Below are 26,655 nucleotides of genomic sequence, written 5' to 3'. Positions count from 1 at the left end.
TCTTGTTTTCCACCATCACTGATTTAAGATTCTGTTTACTAGAGTCTTTGAAACCAGCTACTGGTTGTTTAGGCATTTTCTAACTTTCTGAATTCAGATAAAATTCAGTTGTTGTCTCCTCATCTTTTATCTTGGTCTTTGTAGATACATATCTTAAAAAATAAAGTAAATGAATTGAAAGAGACATGTGTACCCCAATGTTCATTGCAGCACTGTTTACAATAGCCAGGACATGGAAGCAACCTCGATGACCATCAGCAGATGAATGGATAAGAAAGCTGTGGTTCATATACACAATGGAGTATTACTCAGCCATTAAAAAGAATACATTTGAGTCAGTTCTAATAAGGTGGATGATACTGGAGCTGATTATACAGAGTGAAGTAAGCCAGAAAGAAAAACACTAATACAGTATACTAATGCATATATATGGAATTTAGAAAGATGGTAACGATAACCCTGTATGCGAGACAGCAAAAGAGACACAGATGTATAGAACAGACTTTTGGACTCTGTGGGAGAGGGAAAGAGTGGGATGATTTGGGAGAATGGCATTTAAACATGTATACTATCATGTAAGAAATGAATCGCCAGTCTAGGTTCGATACAGGATACAGGATGCTTGGGGCTGGTGCACTGGGATGACCCAGAGAGATGATATGGGGAGGGTGGTGGGAGGGGGATTTAGGATTGGGAACTCATGTACACCTGTGGTGGATTCATGTCAATGTATGGCAAAACCAATACAGTATTGTAAAGTAAAAAAAAAATAATAATAATAAATTAATTAAATGGGGGAAAATAGATGTTCCGTCATCCTCTCTGAGGGATCAAGAGGAAAATAATAATAATAATAAATAAATAAATCTTTCCTGAACTTCCCTGGTGGTCCAGTGGTTAAGTATTTGCCAGCCAAAGCAGGGGACACAGGTTCAATACCTGGTTCGCTCCCTAGTCCGGGAGGATTCCACATGCTGCAGGATACGTGTTTGAGCACCACGACTCCTGACTCCATGCACCTAGAGGCCATGCTGAGCAACAAGAAAAGTAACAGCAATGAGAAGCCCGAACACTGCAGCTAGAGAGTAGCCCACTCACTACAACTAGACAAAGCCTGTAAGTAGCAATGATGACCCAGCACAGCCAAAAATAAATAAAACCAAAACACACAAAACAGAAAAACTCTTTCCTACTTGTTTTAGTGAGATTTTTAAGAGGGAGTAGAAGTGAAGAAGCACAAGCTGGAATCAAGATTGCCGGGAGAAATATCAATAACCTCAGACATGCAGATGACACCACCCTTATGGCAGAAAGTGAAGAGGAACTAAAATGCCTCTTGATGAAAGTGAAAGAGGAGAGCGAACAAGTTGGCTTAAAGCTCAACATTCAGAAAACGAAGATCATGGCATCTGGTCCCGTCATTTCATGGGAAATAGGTGGGGAAACAGTGGAAACAGTGGCAGACTTTACTGGGGCTCCAAAATCACTGCAGATGGTGACTGCAGTCATGAAATTAAAAGACGCTTACCCCTTGGAAGGAAAATTATGACCAACCTAGATAGCATATTCAAAAGCAGAGACATTACTTTGCCAACAAAGGTCTGTCTAGTCAAGGCTATGGTTTTTCCTGTGGTCATGTATGGATGTGAGAGTTGGACTGTGAAGAAGCCTGAGCACCGAAGAATTGATGCTTTTGAACTGTGGTGTTGGAGAAGACTCTTGAGAGTCCCTTGGACTGCAAGCAGATCCAACCAGTCCATCCTAAAGATCAGTCCTGGGTGTTCTTTGGAAGGACTGATGCTAAAGCTGAAACTCCAATACTTTGGCCACCTCATGCGAAGAGTTGACTCATTGGAAAAGACTCTGATGCTGGGAGGGATTGGGGGCAGGAGGAGAAGAGGACGACAGAGGATGAGATGGCTGGATGGCATCACTGACTCGATGGACATGAGTTTGAGTGAACTGCAGGAGTTGGTGATGGACAGGGAGGCCTGGCGTGCTGCAATTCATGGGGTGCAAAGAGTCAGACACGACTGAGCGACTGAACTGAACTGAACTGAACTGAGAGGTTACTTCAAGCTTTCCAATTGTCATCCTAATTTAGGTGTCATGGGACAATACCTTGGATGTTTCCCCCCTAGTTAGGGCCCTCCTCTAGGAAATAGAGGTGGTGGGAGAGAGCACTGGGTCCCTGGAGGAGCTTCAGAAGAAGGAAATCCTATGTATCTAGAATACTCAACCTCTCCCCAGGCCAAAGTGCATGGGGAGTTAAATGCACACAGAGGCTCCGAGGCTCACTAGAGACTCAGGAGGGTCAGGACCTGCACAGGAGCTTTTCCTCCACCATCTTCATCACCTTGTGGTACCCTGTCTACTTCCCACCTCTTCCTTAATCCCTTCAGCCTGAATGAGTGTTTCTTAGTATCTTTCCTTTTGTAGAAAAAATAAGAACTCTTTATTGGTAACTTCTCATTTGTGACCTGTTAAAAACAAAATCAATTTCTTTGAACATTTTAGAATGCTGCAGGTGAAGAGAGCTTAGAGAACATCAAATTTAATCGTGCTCTTTAGAGCTAAGGAACTGATAGGTCCAGAGGGGTTAATTGATTTGCTCAAGGTCACACAGTTGCAAGGCAGCAGAGCTAACAATAGAACTCGGGCCATCCTCCCCCGACCAGTCAGGAGCTCGTGCCCAATGCCACCTGCCGTGTGGGCAGACTGCCAATCTGCGTGTCCACATCTCCTTAAAAATCTTTAAAGTGTTTCATAAACTACCTCACAGCTGAAGCAAAGTTTGCTCTAATTTTTTATCACATTGGTTATTACATATGGTATTAAATACCCTGTGTGAGCAGTTATATCTCTAGTTCTAAAGTGAAAAAGTCTTTGAGGATTAGTGGAGCGAGAAGAGAGAGGTTATTTTGCATATAGAAAATTTGGTGACGGGCTGGTTATTGTTTTCACCTGTGTTTAGAGAGGCCTCAGAGGGGAGGAAAAGTGAAATGGCAGAGGGCAAAGGCAGGAAGCCCGGGGTGAGTCCCCTCCACCCCCACTGCCGTTGGTCTTGGGTCCTGGTGACCCTCTCCCAACAGACCGCTTCTTTTTCTTTGTATTTTCACAGTCAAATTGAAGCAGAAAGACCCATATATTGCAGATATTATTAATATTATACATAATAATAAGCAATATGATAAAAATTAGAGCAAATTCTGTTCAGTCGTAGGTGATTCATGAACCATTTTAATGATTTTTTAAGGAGATGTGGACATGTAGACTAGCAGCTTGCCCACATAGCCAGGGGTATTGGGCAAAGGCTCCTGTTTCTCATAAAGCCCCAAGGGTTCAAACAAAGTCCTCTCTGTCCTAGGGCAAGGACAAAGACTGAAGACAGAAGTGGGCTAGGACACCTAGGAAATAGGTGAATTTTGTGTATCAAATGCAGGCACTAGGATATTATTTCAGAGAAGGCAATGGCACCCCACTCCAGTACTCTTGCCTAGAAAATCCCATGGACGGAGGAGCCTGGTAGGCTGCAGTCCATGAGGTCGCTAAGTCAGACACAACTGAGCAACTTCACTTTCACTTTTCACTTTCATGCATTGGAGAAGGAAATGGCAACCCACTCCAGTGTTCTTGCCTGGAGAACCCCAGGGACAGAGGAGCCTGGTGGGCTGCCGTCCACGGGATCGCACAGAGTTGGACACGACTGAAGCGACTTAGCAGCAGCAGCAGCAGCAGCAGCAGCAGCAGCAGGATATTATTTTAAAAGAAATTTCCCCAAGCAAGAAGCAGGAGACAAAAAGGATCTGTACTATGAGGAAGAGTTGTAAAGATTAGGTTGTTTCTGTTTTACAATTTTTTTTTTTTTTTAGTTTGACAAATGCTTGTTGAGCAGTAAGTCAAATCAAATCTGGTAGACACTGGAGGTGGCCCAGATCACTGTCATTGTTCACCCAACACATGTTTCCCTTTTTCCTGGTTAATGATATCTACTGCTCATTCCCATGATCCATGGGCTTCAGGGGAACTTGATACCCATTTTCTGCTTTAGAGATGGAATATTTCACATGGGATGTGGTGTTTAACTTAAGCTAAAAGGTATCATCTCAATCACCACAACGATTGGATTGGGGAAGGACAAATACGACCCTGGCTAAAGCTCAAGATTTTGGTTCAAAAGTGGAAGAGGGAATGTGCTCTTCTTTCCTGCAAGTGAGCAAGAAAGCCTGTGGGTCCTGGAGACTCAGACAGTCTCCTGGAGCTTCTGGAAACCGTGAGGGGAGAAACCTGACAAACACGGAACCAACAACGAACGTGTAGATTTGAGAAGCAGGGAGAAACTGAGTACCAATTCCATCATTTCAGCATTCGGTTAAAGCCTGGCCTGAAACTCTGGACTGTCCAGTTAAATGAGCAATTATATTTCTTTATTGCCTAAATCAGTCCATTTTATTTAATTTTAAAAAACACACAGAGGAGTCAAGATGGCTGAATAGGAGGACCCAGAACTCCTTTCTCCTCACAGCTACATCAAGAGTCCAGTTCAATTCACTCAGTCGTGTCTGACTCTTTGTGACCCCATGGGCTGCAGCACACCAGCCTTCCCTGTCATCACCAATTCCTGGAGCTTGCTTTAACTCAGGTGCATCGAGTCGGCGATGCCATCCAGCCATCTCATCCTCTGTCATCCCCTTCTCCTCCTGCCTTCAGTCTTTCCCAGCATCATAGTCTTTTCTAGTGAGTCAGTTCTTCACATCAGGTGGCCAAAGTATTGGAGTTTCAGCTTCAGCATCAGTCCTTCCAATGAATATTCAGGATTGATTTCCTTTAGGATTAACTTGTTTGATCTCCTTGCAGTCCAAGGGAATCTCAAGAGTCTTCTCCAACACCACAGTAAAAAGCACCAATTCTTCAGTGGTCCATTCTTTATGGTTCAATTTTCACATCCATGTATGTCTACTGGAAAAACCATAGCTTTCAGGAAAGTAATGTCTCTGCTTTTTAATATGCTCTCTCAGTTTGTCATAGCTTTCTTTCAAGGACTCTACACATGGACATCAGCAGATGGTCATTATCAAAATCAGATTGATTATATTCTTTGCAGCCGAAGATGGAGAAGCCCTATACAGTCAGCAAAAACAAGACTAGGCGCTGACTATGACTCAGATCATGAACTCCTTATTGCTAAATTCAGACTTAAATTGAAGAAAGTAGGGAAAACCATTATACCATTCACGTATGACCTGGATGAAATCCCTTACGATTATACAGTGGAAGTGACAAATAGATTCAAGGGGTTAGATCTGATAGATAGAGTGCCTGAAGAACTGTGGGTGGAGGTTCGTAACATTGTACAGGAGGCAGTGATCAAGACCATCTCCAAGAAAAAGAAATGCAAAAAGGCTAAATGGTTGTCCGAGGAGGCCTTACAAATACCCGAGAAAAGAAGAGAAGCTAAAGGCAAAGGAGAAAAGGAAAGCTATTACCATCTGAATGCACAGTTGCAAAGAATAACAAGGAAAGATATGAAACCCTTCCTCAGTGATCAGTGCAAAGAAATAAAGGAAAATAATAGAATGGGGAAGACTAGAGATCTCTTCAAGAAAATTAGAGATACCAAGGGAACATTTCTTGCAAAGATGGGCACAATAAAGGACAGAAATGGTATGGACCTAACAGAAGCAGAAGATATCAAGAAGAGGTGGCAAGAATACACAGAAGAATTATTAAAAAAAGATCTTTCTTCATGACCCAGATAACCATGATGGTGTTATCACTCACCTAGAGCCAGACATCTTGGAATACAAAGTCAAGTGGGCCTTAGGAAGCATCACTACAAACAAAGCTAATAGAGGTGATGGAATTCCAGTTGAGCTGTTTCAAATCCTAAAAGATGATGCTGTGAAAGTGATGCACTCAATATGCCAGCAAATTTGCAAAATCCAGAAGTGGCCATAGGACTGGAAAAGGTCAGTTTTCATTCCAATCCCAAGGAAAAGCAATGTCGGAGAATGTTCAGACTACCGCATATCAAGAGTACATCTACAAATGGAACAGTTCTCCCAGAGCACCTGCTGAACATTAGTGGAAGGCTTCAGGCCCCTAAAAGGACAAGAAAAATCTCTTCACAACTAGATAGGAAAAGGAAAAAAGGAAAGCAGGAATCAAAAAATGGACCAGCAACTCTGGCAGGAAGCTGAAAGTGAGAAGATATTTTCCCAATCAGGAAAACTCCCTCATGGTGGGGAAATCAGCTGAGACAGAAAGGGATGTTTGGGGGATTGAAGGAGAACATAGTGGATGGTCTGTGGAAGGCAGGACAGGGTAAGAACTGTGCACATGAGGCATGCCACAGCCCTGCCCACCCTGGCCTGAGTAGTGTGTCTCATTGCAGCAGGGCTGGGTGCTGGAAAGTGGGGGTCTGGAGTGCAGACTCAGGGAGGAGACAGCTGTTGGCTGTGAAAAGATAGCCTGAAACTCCAGTACTTTGGCCACCTCATGCAAAGAGTTGATTCACTGGAAAAGACTCTGATGCTGGGAGGGATTGGGGGCAGGAGGAGAAGGGGACGACAGAGGATGAGATGGCTGGATGGCATCTCACCAACTCGATGGACGTGAGTTTGAGTGAACTCCGGGAGATGGTGGTGGACTGGGAGGCCTGGCGTGCTGCAATTCATGGGGTCGCAAAGAGTCGGACACGACTGAGTGACTGAACTGAACTGAACTGAACTGACCTGAACTGAAGGGACAGGAGTAAAATAATATACAATGTGTTCTTCTCTTTTGCATTTCCATGTATATGACCTCTCTAGTCCTTCAAAGTTAGCTACTAACCATGAGAGTGGGGATGATTAGGACTCCTGAAAGAGGAATTTAATGAGAAGAAAAAATAGAGTCAAAGTTCAGTTTGCTACTTGAGTGCAGAAAGGAGAAGAAAGTGAGAGTAAGAGTAAAGAGGTAGACTCTTGTACTGTGACCTTAGTCTTCCAAGCAGAAATTCCAAGGCTGTGGGGAAGCCAAGAGTGGAAAGAGCTTCAATTCCACTCCTGATGTGAATGATGGAGGAGGAAGCCTCACAGGTGGCTTTGCACCAACACAGGATGGCAAAGCAGAGGGAAAGTGAGCGTGCGCCAAGGCAGAAAAGTGTGGCTGAGGTGACACCCCTGACTCTTCTCATACTCTTGTAGAGAGTGGAAGGGATCCAGAGGCTCCTGCCTGCACTGTGAGGGATATGGAAAGTAGCTGATGATGCAAGTTTGTCTGACCAGAAGGTCACCATGGTGGCAGCAAAGTGACCTTGTGGCCGAAAGATGTTTGCAGATTTCTTAGGCTAGAAATCCTCTGGAAGTCACAGCCAGACATCAAGGGGATCCGTAGTGCCAGTAGGAAGCAATCAAGACCAGAGATGACTTCCCTGCTGCATCTCCTTGACTCGCCCTACTGATGAGTCCTCATGTGATTTTTAATTTTTCATTTGTTCACATCTTATCCTCTACAGGTTCTATGACTTGGGATTATGGATGTCTTTGACAGAGTGCTTATGTATTTGCATTTTGTAACTTAAATTTTAAAAAATTATGGCAAATATTCATAACATGCATTTACCATTTTAACTATATTAAAGTGTACGTATCTATTCCTGGTCAGGGAACTAAGATCCTACGTGCCATGGAGCAATTAGGCCTGTGCGCCACAACTGCTGAGCCCACGCGCTTTGGAGCCCACGCCACAACTAGAGAAAAGCCTGAGTGCCACAGTGAAAGATCCCACATGCTGCAATTAAGACTCATTGCAGCAAAATAAAATAAGTTAAAAATTAAAAAAATAAAGTGTATGATTCTACGTTGGCAGACATTCTCTGATATAAATTGTACCAATGTTTTCTTAGGTCAGTCTCCCAAAGCATTAGAAATAAAAATGAAAATAAACAAATGGGACCTGATCAAAGGTACAAGCTTCTACACAGCAAAGGAAACCATAAGAAATAAAAATGAAAAAAGACAACATACAGAATGGGAGAAAATATTTGCAAATGATGTGACCGACAAGGGCTTAATTTCCAAAATATACAATCATACAACTCGACAACAAAGAAATAACCCAATCAAAACATGGGCAGAAGACCTAAAGAGAAATTTCTCCAGAGAAGGATTGCAGATAGCCAATAGGCACATGAAAATGTACTCATTGCTAATTATTAAAGAATTGCCAATCAAAACTACAATGAAATACTGTCACAAGACAGGAGACCCCTTCCAGGGCCCAAGGGTGGGCTCTTTTCTAATGCTCAGAAATGACTTGTGTGTCGCATGTAAGAATTAAAGATTTTTAAATTAAAAAAAATAATAAAATAAAAAAAAATAAAAAATAGAAATGACTTGTGTGAAGAGAAACACACTGACAAAGCAAGAGACTTTATTGGGAAGGGGTGCCTGGGTAGAGAGCAGCAGGTTAAAAGAACACAAGAGAACTGCTCTGCCACAAAGCTTGCAGTCTCAGGTTTTATGGTGATGGGGTTAGTTTCCAGGTTGTCTCTGGCCAATCTTTCTGACTCAGAGTTCTTCCTGGTGGCACATGCATCATTCAGCAAAGATGGATTCCAGCAAGGAGAATTCTGGGAGGTTTGTAGGACATAGGAACTGGTGCCTCTCTCTTCTTTTGACCTTTCCAGAATTCTTCTTGTTGGTGGTAGCTTGCTAATTCTGATTTCCTTACCAGGACCTCCTGTTGTAAGACAACTTCTGTAAGAAGTTACTATCTTGCCTGGCCAGGGTGGGTCAGTCAGTGGTTTCCCTAATAGTATCACCTCATGCCAGTCAGAATGGTCATCATTAAGAAGTCTACAAAAAACAAATGCTAGAGATGGTGTGGCGAAAAAGAACCCTCCTACACTGTTGGTGGGAATGTAAGTTGATGCAGCCATGGTGGAAAACAGTATGGAGGTTCCTCAGAAAACTGATCCAGAAAATATGATCAGAAAATATGATCCAGTAATCCCACTTTTGGACATATATCCAGGCAAGCTGTAATTCCAAAAGATACATGCTCCCTTATGTTCATAGCAGCACTAGTCACAAAGGCCAAGACATGAAAACACCCTAAATGTCCACTGACAGATGAATGAATAATGAAAATGTGGTACATATATACCATGGAATATTATTCAGCCATAAAAAAGAGTGAAATTGGGTCATTTGTAGAGACATGGATAGGCCTAGGGCTTCCCTGATAGCTCAGTTGGTAAAGAATCCGCCTGCAATGCAGGAGACCCCAGTTCAATTCCTGGGTCAGAAAGATCCACTGGAGAAGGGATAGGCTACCCACTCCAGTATTCTTGGGCTTCTCTTGTGGCTCAGATGGTAAACAATCTGCCTGCAATGTGGGAGACCTAGATTCCATCCCTGGGTTGGGAAGATCCCCTGGAGAAGGGAAAGGCTACCCACTCCAATATTCTGGCCTGGAGAATTCCATAGACTGCATAGTCTGTGGGGTTGCAAAGAGTTGGACACAACTGAGTGACTTCCACTTTCATGACCTAAAGACGGTCATACAGACTGAAGTAAGTCAGAAAGACAAGAGCAGATATCGTATATTAATGCATTTATGTGGAATCTGAAAAAAATTGATATAGACAGTCTTATTCACAAAGCAGAAATAGAGACACAGACATAGAGAATAAATGTATGGACACCAAGGGGGAATTTTCCAAGCTATGCTTCAACAATATGTGAACCGTGAACTTCCAGATGTTCAAGCTGGTTTTAGAAAAGGCAGAGGAACCAGAGATCAAATTGCCACATCCACTGGATCATCAAAAAAGCAAGAGAGTTCCAGAAAAACATCTATTTCTGCTTTATTGACTATGCCATAGCCTTTGACTGTGCGGATCACTGTGGAAAATTCTTCAAGAGATGGGAATACCAGACCACCTGACCTGCCTCTTGAGAAATCTGTATGCAGGTCAGGAAGCAACAGTTAGAACTGGACATGGAACAACAGACTGGTTCCAAATAGGAAAAGGAATATGTCAAGGCTGTATATTGTCACAATGCTTATTTAACTTATATGCAGAGTACATCATGAGAAACGCTGGGCTGGAAGAAGCACAAGCTGGAATCAAGATTGCTGGGAGAAATATCAATAACCTCAGATATGCAGATGACACCACCCTTATGGCAGAAAACGAAGAAAAACTAAAGAGCCTCTTGATGAAAGTGAAAGAAGAGAGTGAAAAAGTTGGCTTAAAGCTCAACATTCAGAAAACAAAGATCGTGGCATCCAGTCCCATCACTTTATGGCAAATAGATGAAGAAACAGTGGAAAGAGTGGCTGACTTTATTTTGGGGGCTCCCAAATCACCGCAGATGGTAACTGCAGCCATGAAATTTAAAGATGCTTACTCCTTGAAAGAAAAGTTATGACCAACCTAGACAGCATATTATAAAGTAGAGACATTACTGTGTCAACAAAAGTCCATCTAGTCAAGGCTGTGGTTTTTCCAGTAGTCATGTATGGATGTGAGAGTTGGACTATAAAGAAAGCTGAGCACTGAAAAATGGATGCTTTTGAATTGTGGTGTTGGAGAAGACTCCTGAGAGTCCCTTGGACTGCAAGGAGATCCAACTAGTCCATCCTAAAGGAGATCAATCCTGAATATTCATTGGAAGGACTGATGTTGAAGCTGAAACTCTAATACTTTGGCCACCTGATGCAAAGAGCTGACTCATTTGAAAAGCCCCTGATGCTGGGAGAGATTGAAGGCGGAAGGAGAAGGGGACGACAGAGGATGAGATGGCTGGATGGCATCACCAACCCAATGGACATGAGTCTGAGTAAACCCCGGGAGTTGGTGATGGACAGGGAGGCCTGGCATGCTGCAGTTCATGGGGTCGCAAAGAGTTGGACACAGCTGAGCAACTGAACTGAACCAAGGGAGAAAGGGGTGGTGGTGAAATGAACTGGGAGATTGGGATTGATAAATATACACTATTGACACTATGTATAAAATAGATAACTAATGAGATCCTACTGTATAGCGCAGGGAATGCTCCACAGTGACCTAAATGCGAAGGAAAACCAAACAAGAGGAGATATACGTATGTATGTATACACGTACATACATACACATGTATAGCTGATTCAAATTGCTGTATGGTCGACACTAACACAACATTGTAAAACAACTATACTCCAATAATTTTTTTTAACATACAGATACCCCTGTGTTCATAGCAGCACTATTTCCAATAACCAAGTTATGGAAAAGACCTAAATGCCCATTGACAGATGGATGAAGAAAATATGGCAGATATATACACTGGAATATTTTGTATGGGTGACCCTCTTAACAGTGAACTCCAGGTCACAAGACAGTAACTGTCAGCTCAGCTGCACCAAGGTTTCTGAAGACAAGAGCTTCTCCACCAAAGCAGGTTGCAAATAAATTTTGAATGGAACCTAGTATCACCCTGAAGGAATTCTAACTCCACACTGTTGGGGTAGTTCACCAAAATGGCTTCAGAGTAGACTAACCTTACACAGCACATTTTTAAAAAGACACATTTATTCAGCATTATGAGCAGACTATTACATTTAGCAATTGACAACATGGGTGCAAAAGAAAAAATCTACATTAAAATCCTTTGTTGGAATGTTTTACACTTTGCACAGAACAAAAACTGAAACAACCTGTTATACAATTAGTTACAAATACAATCCTCGAGTTTTTTCGCCCATACACATGCTGCTGCTGCTGCTGCTGCTAAGTCGCTTCAGTCATGTCCGACTCTGTGCGACCCCATAGACGGAAGCCCACCAGATTCCTCCTGTCCCTGGGATTCTCTAGGCAAGAACACTGGAGTGGGTTGCCATTTCCTTCTCCAATGCGTGAAAGTGAAAAGTGAAAGTGAATTCGCTCAGTCGTGTCCGACTCTTCGTGACCCCATGGACTGCAGCCTACCAGGCTCCTCCGTCCATGGAATTTTCCAGGCAAGAGTACTGGAGTGGGGTGCCATTGCCTTCTCCCCATAGACATGAGTATTGTCTAAAACACGCTTTCTTCGTAGCAGCTAGGCCCTGCCATCATTGTGCTTGCCTGAAAGTTCACAAATCAGTTGTAACCTGTGGCCTCCCTGTCACTTCTCTGGCTCTCCTCTCCTGCTAACCTTTGTTTCCTGGCAGTAATTAAAACTTTCTGTCACGGCCATAGTAACTCGTGGTTTGGGGCTTCCCTGGTGGCTCAGACAGTAAACTGTCTGCCTACAATGCGAGAGACCCAGGTTCGATCCCTGGGTGGGGAAGATCCCCTGGAGAAGGAAATAGCAATCCACTCCAGCACTCTTGCCTGGAGAATCCCATGGACGGAGGAGCCTGATAGGCTACAGTCGATGGTCGTAAAGAGTCGGACTCGACTGAGAGAGAGCGACTTCACTTTCACTTTCACCACTGGGGCCAGGACTTTTGTCTCCAAAGTTTCCTCCTTTCATGGGTCCAAAATTTGAAGATCAATTGTCATAACTGCCCAGATCACTGTAGCTTCCACCACCTCCAAAATTGCTTACATCATTACCAAACCCATTATAGCCATCCCCATTGCCACCGTATCCACCACCCCCACATCTCCCACCAAAGCCACTTCGACCACTGAAGCGTCCTCCACAACCAAGGTTGTCATTTCCATCAAAACCACCTCCATGACTGCCACCAAAGTTTCCAGAACCAGGTCGATCTCTTTGGCTGGATGAAGCACTAGCCATCTCTTGCTAAGATAGGGCTTTTTTTACTTCACGCTTGTAGCCATTCACAGTGTGGTGTTTCGGAATGACAATCTTGCCTATGGAGTCAGGGTCATCAGAGGTTACAAAAGCCTCTCTTTTTGCCACTGCCTCAGTCAGCTGTGATTTCAATTGCTTCAATTTTCCAATATTATTTAAAATAATCTCTTCCGTGACATTCTTCAGTGTCTTCTCTAATGCCACCAACAAAACTCTTTTTCCCAGTTCAGTGGGAAGCAGATCTTTGACAATCTTCTCTTGAGGCGGCCTGCTTTGGTTCCAAAGACTCTTTCATCTGCCTTGTGTGGCCTTGTGTTCATGGCTGCATCCGCCTCCTCCACGGCGGCGTACCTGACAAACTGGAAGCCTCTGGAGCATTTGGGGTTTGGAGCCCTCATTCCCACACAGTCTGTGAGCACTCCCTGTTGTTGAAAATGGCTCCTCAGACTCTCATTGGTTGTTTCAAAGCTCAGTCCTCTGATGAAGAGCTTCCACAGCTGTTCGGGCTCTTTGAGAGACTCAGATTTGGAAAGGGGTACACTTCAACGATGATTATTCTGAGGCATCCATGCGCAAAGAAAAGCAATACATTTTTTTAAGTATCAAGATTTCTGGGAATTGTCTGGTGGTCCAGCAGTGGTTAGGACTTGATGCTTTCACTGCTATGGACCAGGGTTCCATCCCTGGTGGGGAAACTAAGATCCATCAAGCCTTGTGGTAAAACTGAAAATAAATCAAGATTTCTACCTCATATTAAAAAAAAATAGAGGGTCTTTCAGCACTGGATTTGAATTTCCTTAAGGTCTCTGAAGCGGAATGAACAAATATTCTCCCTATACAACATTCTCTTTAGATACGATCTCCACAGATTTTTTTTCCACATGTTTTACTTGTGGAGAGGGATGTACATTTGGGCCCCTGTAATCATAAAAGCAAACATTAATTTAGTGCTTACTGAGTGCCCAACATTGTCCTCCTCAACACTTTACATGTATTAATTAATTTAATCCTGATAACACCCCTGTGTAGTAGATTATCAGTGGCCCTTTTTCTCATAAGGAATCTGAAGCACAGAGCTAGTAAATGGTGTAGTCAGCAAATGCGGTGAAGTGAAAATTGCTCAGTTGTGTCTAACTCTTTGTGACCCCACGGGCTATATAGTCAGTGGAATTCTCTAGGCCAGAATACTGGAGTGGGTAGCTTTTCCCTTCTCCAGAGGATCTTCCCAACCCAGGGATTGAACCCAGGTCTCCCACATCGCAGGTTGATTCTTTACCAGATGAGCCACACGCAAATGTGGTAATAGGGTACTAAATGATAACAAAGAAAGAATTGATTGAGGGGAAAACAGACAGCTCTGTATATTGTTGGTGCCCTTTGTTTTGTACACAATTTGAAGGCTAACGCAAGTGCTTGATCTTTGAGACAGCAAGTTGTCACACATATTTCAAGGTTTGTGGTGGTGTGCCAGGTATTTGGGGCTTCCCTGGTGGCTTAGTTGGTAAAGATTCTGCCTGCAATGCAGGAGACCAGGGTTGGATCCCTGGGTCAGGAAGATCCCCTGGAGAAGGAAATGGCAACCCATTCCAGTATTCTTACCTGGAGAATTCCCATACAGAGGAGCATTTGAGTTATGAAAATCTGAGTGTTCCTGAAATGGGTTGTTACTGTGTGCCGCCCTGTGTGGATATGCAAACCAATTCTTAGCTGTCTAGCCCAGAATGCTACAAGTATTGGGCTTTGTGTCTAATCCCAAGAGTGAAGTTGTGGTGGCATTGATGGGGGAAACATGTATTTTCACAATGGTAATCAGGAACTCTAGCTACTTCTTCAGGCTTTCAGGAATTTGAACCATTTCCCGGGATCAGAAAAGAGGCTTTTAAATGGAGGCTGTATGTATATGGAAACTCAGAACAAAAATATATTTTAAAAATCTTTTCTGGCACCTCTTTCTGTAGGAACAGCAAGATATTTCACTGTATTTTTTTAGTTGAAAGAACATTTCAGCTGCCATGCTTCTCATGTCAACATTATGTCATTTTCAAAAGAAACACAATTCTAATATTAAAAAAAATTGAAAAGCAAACGTAAATCTTTTTTGTTTGTTTAATTTTAATTTTTACTTTATTTTACTTTATAATACTGTATTGTTTTTGCCATACATTGACATGAATCCACCACAGGTGTACATGCGTTCCCAAACATGAACCCTCCTCCCATCTCCCTCCCCATAACATCTCTCTGGGTCATCACCATGCACCAGCCCCAAGCATGCTGTATCCTGCGTCTGACATAGACTGGCGATTCGATTCTTACATGATAGTATACATGTTACAATGCCATTCTCCCAAATCATCCCACCCTCTCCCTCTCCCTCTGAGTCCAAAAGTCCGTTATACACATCTGTGTCTTTTTTGCTGTCTTGCATACAGGGTCGTCACTGCCATCTTTCTAAGTTCCGTATATATGTGTTAGTATACTGTATTGGTGTTTTTCTTTCTGGCTTACTTCACTCTGTATAATCGGCTCCAGTTTCATCCATCTCATCAGAACTGATTCAAATGAATTCTTTTTAACAGCTGAGTAATACTCCATTGTGTATATGTACCACAGCTTTCTTATCCATTCATCTGCTGATGGACATCTAGGTTGTTTCCATGTCCTGGCTATTATAAACAGTGCTGCCATGAACATTGGGGTACATGTGTCTCTTTCAATTCTGGTTTCCTCGGTGTGTATGCCCAGCAGTGGGATTGCTGGGTCGTAAGGTAGTACTATTTGCAACTTTTTAAGGAATCTCCACACTGTTCTCCAAAGTGGCTGTACTAGTTTGCATTCCCACCAACAGTGTAGGAGGGTTCCCTTTTCTCCACACCCTCTCCAGCATTTATTGCTTGCAGACTTTTGGATTGCAGCCATTCTGACTGGCGTGAAGTGGTACCTCATTGTGATTTTGATTTGCATTTCTTTAATAATGAGTGATGTTGAGCATCTTTTCATGTGTTTGTTAGCCATCCGTATGTCTTCTTTGGAGAAATGTCTATTTAGTTCTTTGGCCCATTTTTTGATTGGGTCGTTTATTTTTCTGGAGTTGAGCTGCATAAGTTGCTTGTATATTTTTGAGATTAGTTGTTTGTCAGTAAAAGCAAATGTAAATCTTAACTGAAGTTTCTTTGAGAAGAACTTGTAGTGGACATGTTCTATTTTCCACCTGCCTATCATTTTACAGTTTTTTTCTGATAATAGAACTTTGATTTTCCTTTGGAGAATGACTCATCCCCCATTCTTGGTCCTCTGGACTAAAGCATATGTTTGAGGATATAATCCAGAGTTTGCTAATGAGAATAAGATTTTATTGGAACTACTAGGAAATACGTACTTTGTTTCTACTGGAATGATTAGCTATAAGGATAATATAGGTTCAACACTGGGGAAAGGTGAGGAGGTGGGGAAAAATCACTGCATGAGAATAAACACTTTGAAGGCAACAGAGAGGGAAGGACCATATTTGATAACATTGTTTGCACTATCTGGATCCAGCCATACCTGAAGTTATCTATTTATATATTTTTTTGAGTTAAATCAGTTTGCATTTTTGACACTTGCCAGAAAAAAGTTCTCAATATTATAGCACAAAAGAAGAATTCCACTTAATACACAAAACAAAATATCTAAAAATCATTTTTCTTGTTTCTCTGTATCTCTCAGTATCATTCAGAATGGCAGCTGTGCTAAACTTCTAGTTTTACTGTCTCAAACCTCCCAGAAACCTCTCTTAAACTCAGATTACTCTCTATCTTCATTTTTCTCACTCTGATTCTCAAAACTTTTCAGGTTCTCTTCCTCCTCCACTTCCTTCAAGAGCAACATAAGCCCTAGCTGAGTTTTGTGCATCAGTCTAGCCTTCCAAGGCTCCTTTTGCTTCTATACCTCTGCTCCTTACCTAGATCAGCACAGTTAGTGCCCAGGCTGCTTTCTGAACAACAAAGGATCCTTCCTCTTCAAACTGATGAAAGGCCAAAAATACATGTTAAATTTTCTGTCCTGGCCTCATTTGCATTCAGTACAAATAGTGGACATTAATTTTGTTTGCAAACAGCTACTCCTGAGGTTACCTTTCAGTAAATTTTGTCAAGATAGTGCCTCAGTGTTTGGTTTTGTCTGTATGATTTGTTTAAGAGGGTGGGGTGGGGTGAGGAAAAATTAAGTTAGTTAAACCAGTTTGATTGTCCTTACAAGTCAGAGGACTGGTCAGGAAACCCAGCTAACATGAGTGCTATGGGCAATTGCTACTCACTATTGCCTTTCATTTCTCCCTCTTTGGGAACATTCTTTGGGTTTTCTACAGAAACAGCTGGAAACTCTCATTGACAATTGCCTCACTCAGCAGCTCCTTCTCAAACACATTTTTTTCAGACACTGTGCCCAAGACTCTTTAAGTGTTCCAAGGATTTTGACTCATTCAAAAGCAGCCCAGCTGCAGTTGGAAGGGCACCAGCTCTTGCTCCATAAAGGTCTAGATTGTCTCTACATTAAGAGGCATCCAAAAGTTCCACTATGCTGTACACTCAGACGACTCCCAGCCCTTTTGTGAACACATAGATGGTGAGTAGTCTGAACCACATTCTTGGGTCTACTCAAACTGCCTTTGATGCCCTCAGGCTGGGGAAGTCAGTGGGGAGACCACCATGATGACTGCCCAGAGCCTGAGAACTATCAAGATGAGTCTGGGAGACATCCCACCTTTTAAAAGTCTCATCTTTCTTTGACACATTTTTTTTAAAAAAATGAATCTTCCCAGCCACAATAAAGTCAAAGTCTGTTATAGTAACTTGGAATGGTAGGAAAAAGGTGGGACAATAACGATGGCATGGCACATCCAGGGGATAGTTGAGAATTTAGCGAAGGTACTATTTTAAAAGATCTGGGCAGGGTTAAAGGAAACCTCTGGGAACCATAGGCTTCCCAGGTGGCTCAATGGTAAAGAATCCACTTGCCAATGCAGAAGACCTGGGTTCCATCCCTGGGTTGGGAAGATCCCCTGGAGGAGGGCACCACAACCCACTCCAATATTCTTGCCTGGAGAATCCCATGGATAGAGGAGCCTAGTGGGCTATAGTCCATAGTGTCACAAAGAGTCAGACACCACAGATCCACTGAACATGCACGTACTGGGAGCCATAACTAGCCTCAGGTCTGTAGGGGCAGAGGCAGCAGGTGGGAAACAGAACTAAGAGAGAAATGTAGGAGAAGGCCACAGGGTTGGAGAAATGGAAGTCAGATTAAGAATGCAGACACAGCTAACAGAGTGGCCCTCTGATGCTACAAGGGGGAGGTCCTGAATAATAATCCTGCCTTGTGATCCATTGGTGGCTCAGTGGTAAAGAATCAGTCTGCAGAGCAGGAGCTGCAGAAGACCTGAGTTCAATCCCTAGGTCAGGAAGATCCCCTGGAGAAGGAAATGGCAACCCATTCAAGTATTCTCACCTGGAGAATCCACATGGTCAGAGGAGCCTGGCAGGCTACGTTGCATTGGGTCACAAAAAGTGGGACAAGACTGAAGCTACTTAGCGTTCAAGCACTGTGATCCATCTCCTGTGATCATCTTCCATTGACCAACACCAGGCAAAAAGCCAGAGGATAGTTGATGTCATCCCTAAAAGTCAGCCCTGAGTCACAGAGCAGAGTGGTGAGTGGGTCTCGAAGGACATGGGGAAAACCAGCAGTCACTTCCTATCTCTTCCCGCAGCTGGCACCTTGGTTCAGGCATCACCCTTTCTTGTCTGGCCTGTGATGCTGGCCTTCTTGCCAGTCCTCTTGACCCATCTAGTCCATTGCTTTGATGACCAGGTCTGTAGTCAAGAAGCTGTATTCATTCAGCACAGGATTGGGGTGCATAAAACTCAGTTCAGGAGCCAGCTCTGGAGTGTCAAGACCCTCCCCCGAGAAACCTTATGGGTAAAACTTCCAGTCTGGGATGCTGGAAGACCTTTCCAGACCATGATTTAATGATGATAGACATATTTTCTTATCTCTCCTCCCTATTCTTTGGAACTCTGCATTCAGATGCTTATATCTTTCCTTTTCTCCTTTGCTTTTCACTTCTCTTCTTTTCACAGCTATTTGTAAGACCTCCCCAGACAGTCATTTTGCTTTTTTGCCTTTCTTTTCCATGGGAATAGTCTTGTTTGCATTTCTTTTCCATGGGAATAGTCTTGATCCCTGTCTCCTATACAATGTCACAAACCTCTGTCCATAGTTCATCAGGCACTCTATCAGATCTAGTCCCTTAAATCTATTTCTCACTTCCACTGTATAATCATAAGGGATTTGATTTAGGTCATACCTGAATGGTCTAGTGATTTTCCCTACTTTCTTCAATTTAAGTCTGAATTTGGCAATAAGGAGTTCATGATCTGAGCCATAGTCAGCTCCTGGTCTTGTTTTTACTGACTGTGTAGAACTTCTCCATTTTTGGCTGCAAAGAATATAATCAATCTGATTTCAGTGTTGACCATCTGGTGATGTCCATGTGTAGAGTCTTCTCATGTGTTGTTGGAAGAGGGTGTTTGTTATGACCAGTGTGTTCTCTTGGCAAAACTCTATTAGTCTTTGCCCTGCTTCATTCCGTATTCCAAAGCCCAATTTGCCTGTTACCCCAGGTGTTTCTTGACTTCCTACTTTTGCATTCCAGTCCCCTATAATGAAAAGGGCATCTTTTTTCGCTGTTAGTTCTAAAAGGTCTTGTAGGTCTTCATAGAACTGTTCAGCTTCTTCAGCGTTACTGGTTGGGGCATAGATGGGAATACCAGACCACCTGACCTGCCTCTTGAGAAACCTATATGCGGGTCAGGAAGCGACAGTTAGAACTGGACATGGAACAACAGACTGGTTCCAAATAGGAAAAGGAGTATGTCAAGGCTCTATATTGTCACCTTGCTTATTTAACTTATATACAGAGTACATCACAAGAAACACTGGACTGGAAGAAGCACAAGCTGGAATCAAGATTGCTGGGAGAAATATCAATAACCTCAGATATGCAGATGATGCCACCCTTATGGCAGAAAGTGAAGAGGAACTAAAAAGCCTCTTGATGAAAGTGAAAGAGGAGAGTGAAAAAGTTGGCTTAAAGCTCAACATTCAGAAAACGAAGATCATGGCATCCGGTTCCATCACTTCATGGGAAATGGATGGGGAAACAGTGGAAACCGTGTCAGACTTTATTTTGGAGGGCTCTAAAATCACTGCAGATGGTGACTGCAGCCATGAGATTAAAAGACGCTTACTCTTTGGAAGAAAAGTTATGACCAACCTAGACAGCATATTCAAAAGCAGAGAGATTACTTTGCCAACAAAGGTCCATCTAGTCAAGGCTATGGTTTTTTTGTGGTCATGTGTGGATGTGAGAGTTGGGCTGTGAATAAAGGTGAGTGCCGAAGAATTGATGCTCTTGAACTGTGGTGCTGGAGAATAGTCTTGAGAGTCCCTTGGACTGCAAGGAGATCCAACCAGTTCATTCTGAAGATCAGCCCTGGGTGTTCTTTGGAAGGAATGATGCTAAAGCTGAAACTCCAATACTTTGGCCACCTCATGCGAAGAGTTGACTCATTGGAAAAGACTCTGATGCTGGGAGGGATTGGGGGCAGGAGGAAAAGGGGATGACAGAGGATGAGATGGTTGGATGGCATCACCGACTCGATGGACATGAGTCTGAGTGAACTCCAGGAGTTGGTGATGGACAGGGAGGCCTGGCGTGCTGCGATTCATGGGGTCGCAAAGAGTCGGACACGACTGAGCCACTGAATTGAACTGAACTGAGACATATTTTAAATATCAAGGAATCGACTTGCGACCTTAAACACAAATAGAACGGTGGAAATAGATTGAGGCTGCCTCCCTGCCCCCTTCCAGAAAACCAAGTCACTCGGGCTGGCTGGCGATTGCTTCGAATCTGGTCTCTCCAAGGGCGTGTTTCTGAGGGCGTAGGCTCTGGCGGTCCGGGAAGGCAGTCTCCCGGCTCCTGGGCCCTCCCGCCGTGCGCGTAGGGGAAGTCCCTCAACTCGGCCCGAATACCCGGCGCCCCCAGTCGTCTTCCACTGGGGCACCTGCGGGTGAGGGACGGGGGAGCCGCAGAGAGCGCAGGCGCAGTGTCCGCGCGGGCGACGCCCCTCTCCCCGCCCAGCCCCGCGGCCTCCGCCGCCCGGGCCGCGGCTTTCCCGGCGAAGCCCGCGGTGGCCCCAGCGGGCTCAGAGCCTGGACTAGGCGCGCGGCAGCGGGCAGCCCCGGCCGGAGCACCGGTTCGCGCCTTCCTCGCCGCGACACGCAGGTAACCCGGCCGCCGGTCAGCACCGCAGACTGGGGACTTGGTCCTGCCTGCCGGGCCGCCCCCACCCATAAGGAGTGGGGAAGCGCACACACTCGCTTTCAGCCGAGGCACCTGAGGCCGAGCCCCTCTCTGGGGCCTGGGCCGGACCCGGGTGAAGCGCCCCGCCCCCTTCACACCCTTTCTCCCGGGCTCTGCGCGACGCCTGAGGGTCCACGGGGCCCCCGCTTCCCAGCGCTGCGCCCTCGGAACACCTGGACACGGGTTCGGTAGGGTCAGCATCCGCTACGGCCTCTGCGCCCCCGCTTCCTGCCACCGTCGCGTGTCTGTGTACTTCTCTGATAAAGGCCAGGGCTCTTGCTTTCCTCACGCCCGAGCCCACCCAAACCAGGGTGAGTCCCTGTGGCGCCATGCCATCAATTTCAAACTTTTAAAGAATGCTGGGTGGTTTTAGAAATAAGGCCAAGAATGAGTATTTTCCTTTACTATGTTGCCGACTCTTGGACGCCTGTCTGCATGGTTAGATTTTCGCAGAGAATAAACGGTATAGCGGGATCTTTCGCCAATGAAAGGCAAGGGCAAGGAGTAGTGGAGGAAGGGCCAGGCCGCCGCCGAGTGTGGTGGCTAGAGGCGCAGGGCAAGTCCACGCAGCCTCCCTCAGCTCCGAGGAGGAAAGTGTCACCCCTCCCTGACCCGCCTTTGGGCCGTAGGGTTTCTACGCCACGTGCGCCCGTGTGGCCTCTTTGGAGAGAGGAGGATGGAGGGGTGGCGGGGGCCAGCAAGAAGGGCGAGTAGGGGGGCTGCGCAGACTCGCATCTGTGTCCAGGCTTTTGCTGGGGGTGGCGGGGGAGCGGGATGAAGAGCTGGCGACTGAGTGACGATTGAGGGCCCAGAGACAGTGACGCACTGGGCGGAGAGGTCTGGGAGCGCTTGGGGAAGGGGAGGTGTCGGCTGTCTTTAGGCTCTAAAGGACCTGATTGGGGTTGCCCGTGTCCGTGGTGCTGAAGTACCTCCAGCTTCTTCTTTGTCGGCTTAGTTCCCTGGAGGCGGCCTGCCTTGCGGTTCTACGCCCCACCTTTGCCAGAAATAGCCGGCCTCCAAGGCAGGTGGCCAGAGTAGCGCCCGTTCGACAGTGTAACCCTTTTCGGATGAGTTGATGCTTGTTTCCTGAAGATAACTGAAGGCAAATGTGGCTCGTCCTGGGGGTGCAGATAAAGCATATGCCTAACAGGCTTGATTTACCTACAAGGGCACAGGGTGAGCATAAAGAACTCTCACATATGCAAATACATAGCATATGCAGGATGCGTGTGTGAGTATATACACACAAACATTACACACATGTAAATACACTTACTGGTTTTCAGCGCCATCACATACTACAAATTACACGTTTTCCAGAACTTTTTTATAATCTATCTTTATTTTTGACACCTTTAGTATTTCTGAACTCTTCAGAACCATTAAGTTTCATAATCATCTGTTTCCAGGTTTCTTTTGTTTGTTTCCAAACAAAAAGAATTAATGACAAATTTAATAGGAAACAATAGCTAGCCAACAATCTTATGGAAAGTTATAACCTGAAGGAAATAATGACTAAGGTGTATCACAATGCTGATAATCTCAATGATACTGGTGGGATAAACTTTGTGAACTCTGTAAAGACTACATATATGCTCTTCAAAATGTTGAATAGCTGTGGTTTTTCTCTAATAAAATGTATGCTCATTGTTAAGAAATTTGGGTTATAGGGCAATACATAAAACCAGAGAAAAATATTGTAAATATATTTTTAAAAAACTGAATTATAGTTGACTTACAATATTGTGTGAGTGCAGCAAGTGATTCAATTATACATTATGCATTATATTCTTTTTTCTGATTCTTTTCCATTATAGTTTATTATATGATATTGAATGTAGTTCCCTGTGCTATACAGTAAATCTTTGTTATTTATCTATTTTATATTTGGTAGTGTGCATCTTTTAATCCCATATTCCAACTTATGCCACCCTTTCCTTTTGGTAACCATGTTTGTTTCCTATGTCTGTGAATCTGTTTCTGTTTTGTAAATAAGTTCATTTGTATTATTTTTTAGATTCCACATACAAGTGATGTAATATTTGTCTTTCTCTGACTTACTTCACTTAGTATGTTAATCTGTCACTCCATTCATATTGCTGCAAATGACATTACTTCATTCTTTTATGGCTGAGTAATATTCCACTATATATATGTACCACATCTTCTTTATGCATTCATTTGTTGATGGACACTTGGGTTGCTTCAGTGTCTCAGGTATTGTAAACAGTGCCTCTATGAACATTGGGGTACACGTATCTTTTTGAATTAGAGCTTTCATCTTTTTTGGATGAATGTCCAGGAGTGAGATTCCTGGATCATTATGGTAATTATATTTTTAGTTTTTTAGGACACTTCTATACTCAAACGGATTTTCTTTTAAATAAATCCACATGTATTTTAAATGAACCAATCTTCTGTTGGTTGCATTTTCACTGTATAATTTATCACTAATGTCTTTCAAATCAATACATATAAAACTAGGTCATCATTATTAAGTGTTGTGTAATATTGTACTATGTAAGCAGAGCAATTTATTTAAATAATCTCATAATAAAGAACATTTATTTATTTCTGATTTTTGCTATTATACCGTGCTGCAAATAGTATCTTTGAGCAAATATTTGTGCGCTTGATTATATCCTTGGAAAAAATTCCTAGAAGTGAGATTGATGGTTCAGTGGATATGTATGTTTTATTTTTGATACATTGATTTGTTTATTTCTTTAATTATTTCTTATCTCCTCCCTTGTCTGTTTTATTTTTTACTATGTTCTTAGCATCTACACAATGTTAGATATATGTGTATTCAAGAAATATTTGTTGGAAGAATGATATTTCTAGATTGTGCTACAGAAAAGATGGACCAATATATACCAGTATAAAAACTGAATTAGAATGTCAGAATCCCCACACTATTACCAAAATAAGGTTTTTGGTCAATTGGATAGGCAGTAAAGAGCATCTTTTTATATACTTACTGGTTATACTTATTTTTCTTTTGTGAGTTTCCAGCTCATAGCTTTATTTTTCTGTTGGTATGCTTATAGGCTTTTTCTTATTTGTGAAAATTCTTCAGATGCTAAAGATTTGGTTGCATATGTTGCAACTTTTTTCCTGACTTAAAAAAAATTTTTAAACTTTATTATATTTTCTGCTGTATAGAAAATTTCACATTTTATATAGTCAAATCTATCTTTTTACCCTTTATAATATCTGACATTTACATTTGGTTGTTCAGTTCAGTTCAGTCACTCAGTCGTGTCTAACTCTTTGCGACCCCATGAACCGCAGCACACGAGGCCTCCCTGTCCATCACCAACTCCATCCTTCTATAATAAAGATAATCTACTATGCTTCATGATATTATAAAAATATTACATTTTAAATTCTAGGTTTATACTCCCATTTTCCTTTTTAAATTCATTTCATTACTAGATGTAAAATTCTATTGACGATGGCTTTGTGAGAAGTAATTGCTTATATTAACCCACATGTACATAGGCTTGTCTTCTACGAGGAGTAACATGTTTGAACCTTTTAATACTTATTCAGTTTCTAAATATTTAATGATTCAAAAAGATACATGCACCCCCATGTTCACTGCAGCAATATTTACAATAGCCAGGACAAGGAAGTAACCTAGATGTCTGTCAACATATGAATGGATAAAGAAGTTATGGCATATATACACAATGGAATATTACTCAGCCATAAAAAGGAATGAAATTGTGCCATTTGCAGAGATGAGGATGGACCTAGAGACTGTCATACAGAGTGAAGTAAGTCAGAAAGAGAAAAACAAATATCATATAGTGGCACTTATATGTGGAATCTAGAAAAAATGGAAGAGATGAACTTATCTGTAAAGCAGAAATAGAGGCACCAATGTAGAAAACAAACGTATGGATATCAAGGAGGTGACGGAGAAGGCAATGGCACCCCACTCCAGTACTCTTGCCTGGAAAATCCCATGGACAGAGGAGCCTGGTGGGCTGCAGTCCATGGGGTCACAAAGAGTTGGACACGACGGAGCAACTTCAGTTTCACTTTTCACTTTCCTGCATTGGAGAAGGAAATGGCAACCCACTCCAGTGTTCTTGCCTGGAGAATCCCAGGGATGGGGGAGCCTGGTGGGCTGCCGTCCACGGGGTTGCACAGAGTCAGACATGACTGAAGTGACTTAGCAAGGAGGTGAGAAGGTGGAATGAATTGGAAGATTGGGATTGACATATCTGCATAATTATGTGTAAAACAGATAACTAATGAGAACCTACTGTATAGCAAAAGGAACTCTATCCTCAGTGCTCTGTGGTGGCCATTTAGGCCTATTTAAGGAAGAAAATCCAAAAAAGAGGGGATATGTGTATATGTATAACTGATTCACTTTGCTGAACAGCAGGAACTAACAACATTGTAAAGCAATTATATTCCAATACAAATTAATAAAAAAATACTTAATGAAAGTGTTTTTATTTAAATGCCATTTAGCTTGTCATATTTTCAAACTGTTACTATCCAATCTTTTAAAAAATGAGCTATTCTTTAGAGTATTTTTTGTAGATGAAAGAAAATATGACAATGAAGAAAATGTGTATACATATAAATATATGTATGTATTGAGAATATTGAGAAAGGAGTATTGAGAAAGGAGTACATCAAGGCTGTATATTGTCACCTTGCTTACTTAATTTATATGCAGAATACATCATGAGAAATGCCAGGCTGGTTGAAGCACAAGCTGGAAGATTGCTGGGAGAAATATCAATAACCTCAGATATGCAGATGACACCACCCTTATGGCAGAAAGCCAAGAGGAAAAAAAGACCCTCTTGATGAAAGTGAAAGAGAAGAGTGAAAAAGCTGGCTTAAAACTCAACATTCAAAAAACTAAAATCATGGCATCTAGTTCCATCACTTCATGGCAAATAGATGGGGAAATAGTGGAAACAGTGAGAAACTTTGTATTTTGGAGCTCCAAAATCACTGCAGATGGTGACTTCAGCCATGAATTTAAAAGATGCTTACTCCTTGGAAGAAAAGCTGTGACCAACCTAGACAGCATATTAAAAAGCAGAGACATTACTTTGCTGACAAAGGTCCATCTGGTCAAAGCTATGGTTTTTCCAGTAGTCAAGTATGGATATGAGAGTTGGACTATAAAGAAAGCTGAGCACCGAAGAATTGATACTTTTGAATTGTGATGTTGGAGAAGACTCTTGGGAGTCCCTTGGACTGCAAAGAAATCCAACCCGTCCATTCTAAAGGAAATCAGTCCTGAATATTCACTGGGAAGACTGATGCTGAAGCTGAAACTCCAATATTTGGCTAACTGATGCAAAGAACTGACTCACTGGAAAAGACTCTGATGCTGGCAAAGATTGAAGACAGGAGGAGAAGCGGTGACAGAGGATGAGATAATTGGATGGCATCACTGACTTAATGGGCATGAGTTTGAGCAAGCTCTAGGAGTTG

At 42.9% G+C, this 26,655-nt stretch overlaps 1 protein-coding gene and 1 pseudogene across 2 annotated transcripts in view; one reads left to right on the top strand and one right to left on the bottom strand.

Annotated features, from left to right (window-relative positions):
• Positions 1-12,377: 12,377 nt before the first annotated feature.
• Positions 12,378-21,381, bottom strand: LOC138444388 (heterogeneous nuclear ribonucleoprotein A1-like; annotated as a pseudogene).
• SLC35G2 (solute carrier family 35 member G2) overlaps positions 21,012-26,655 on the top strand; it is a 38,842-nt gene continuing 33,198 nt past the window's right edge. The window contains exon 1 of one of the 2 annotated variants that reach the window (XM_069565075.1): positions 21,012-21,102. The gene's annotated coding sequence lies outside the window, so the exon portion shown is untranslated. Of the gene's footprint in view, positions 21,103-21,407; positions 21,492-26,655 lie in introns of those variants that run through there. The other variant, XM_069565084.1, reaches the window with a different exon arrangement.

Source organism: Ovis canadensis, chromosome 1 (assembly GCF_042477335.2).
Source record: "Ovis canadensis isolate MfBH-ARS-UI-01 breed Bighorn chromosome 1, ARS-UI_OviCan_v2, whole genome shotgun sequence".
NCBI classification, from domain to species: Eukaryota; Metazoa; Chordata; class Mammalia; order Artiodactyla; family Bovidae; genus Ovis; species Ovis canadensis.
This window is presented reverse-complemented; position numbering and strand designations above follow the sequence as displayed.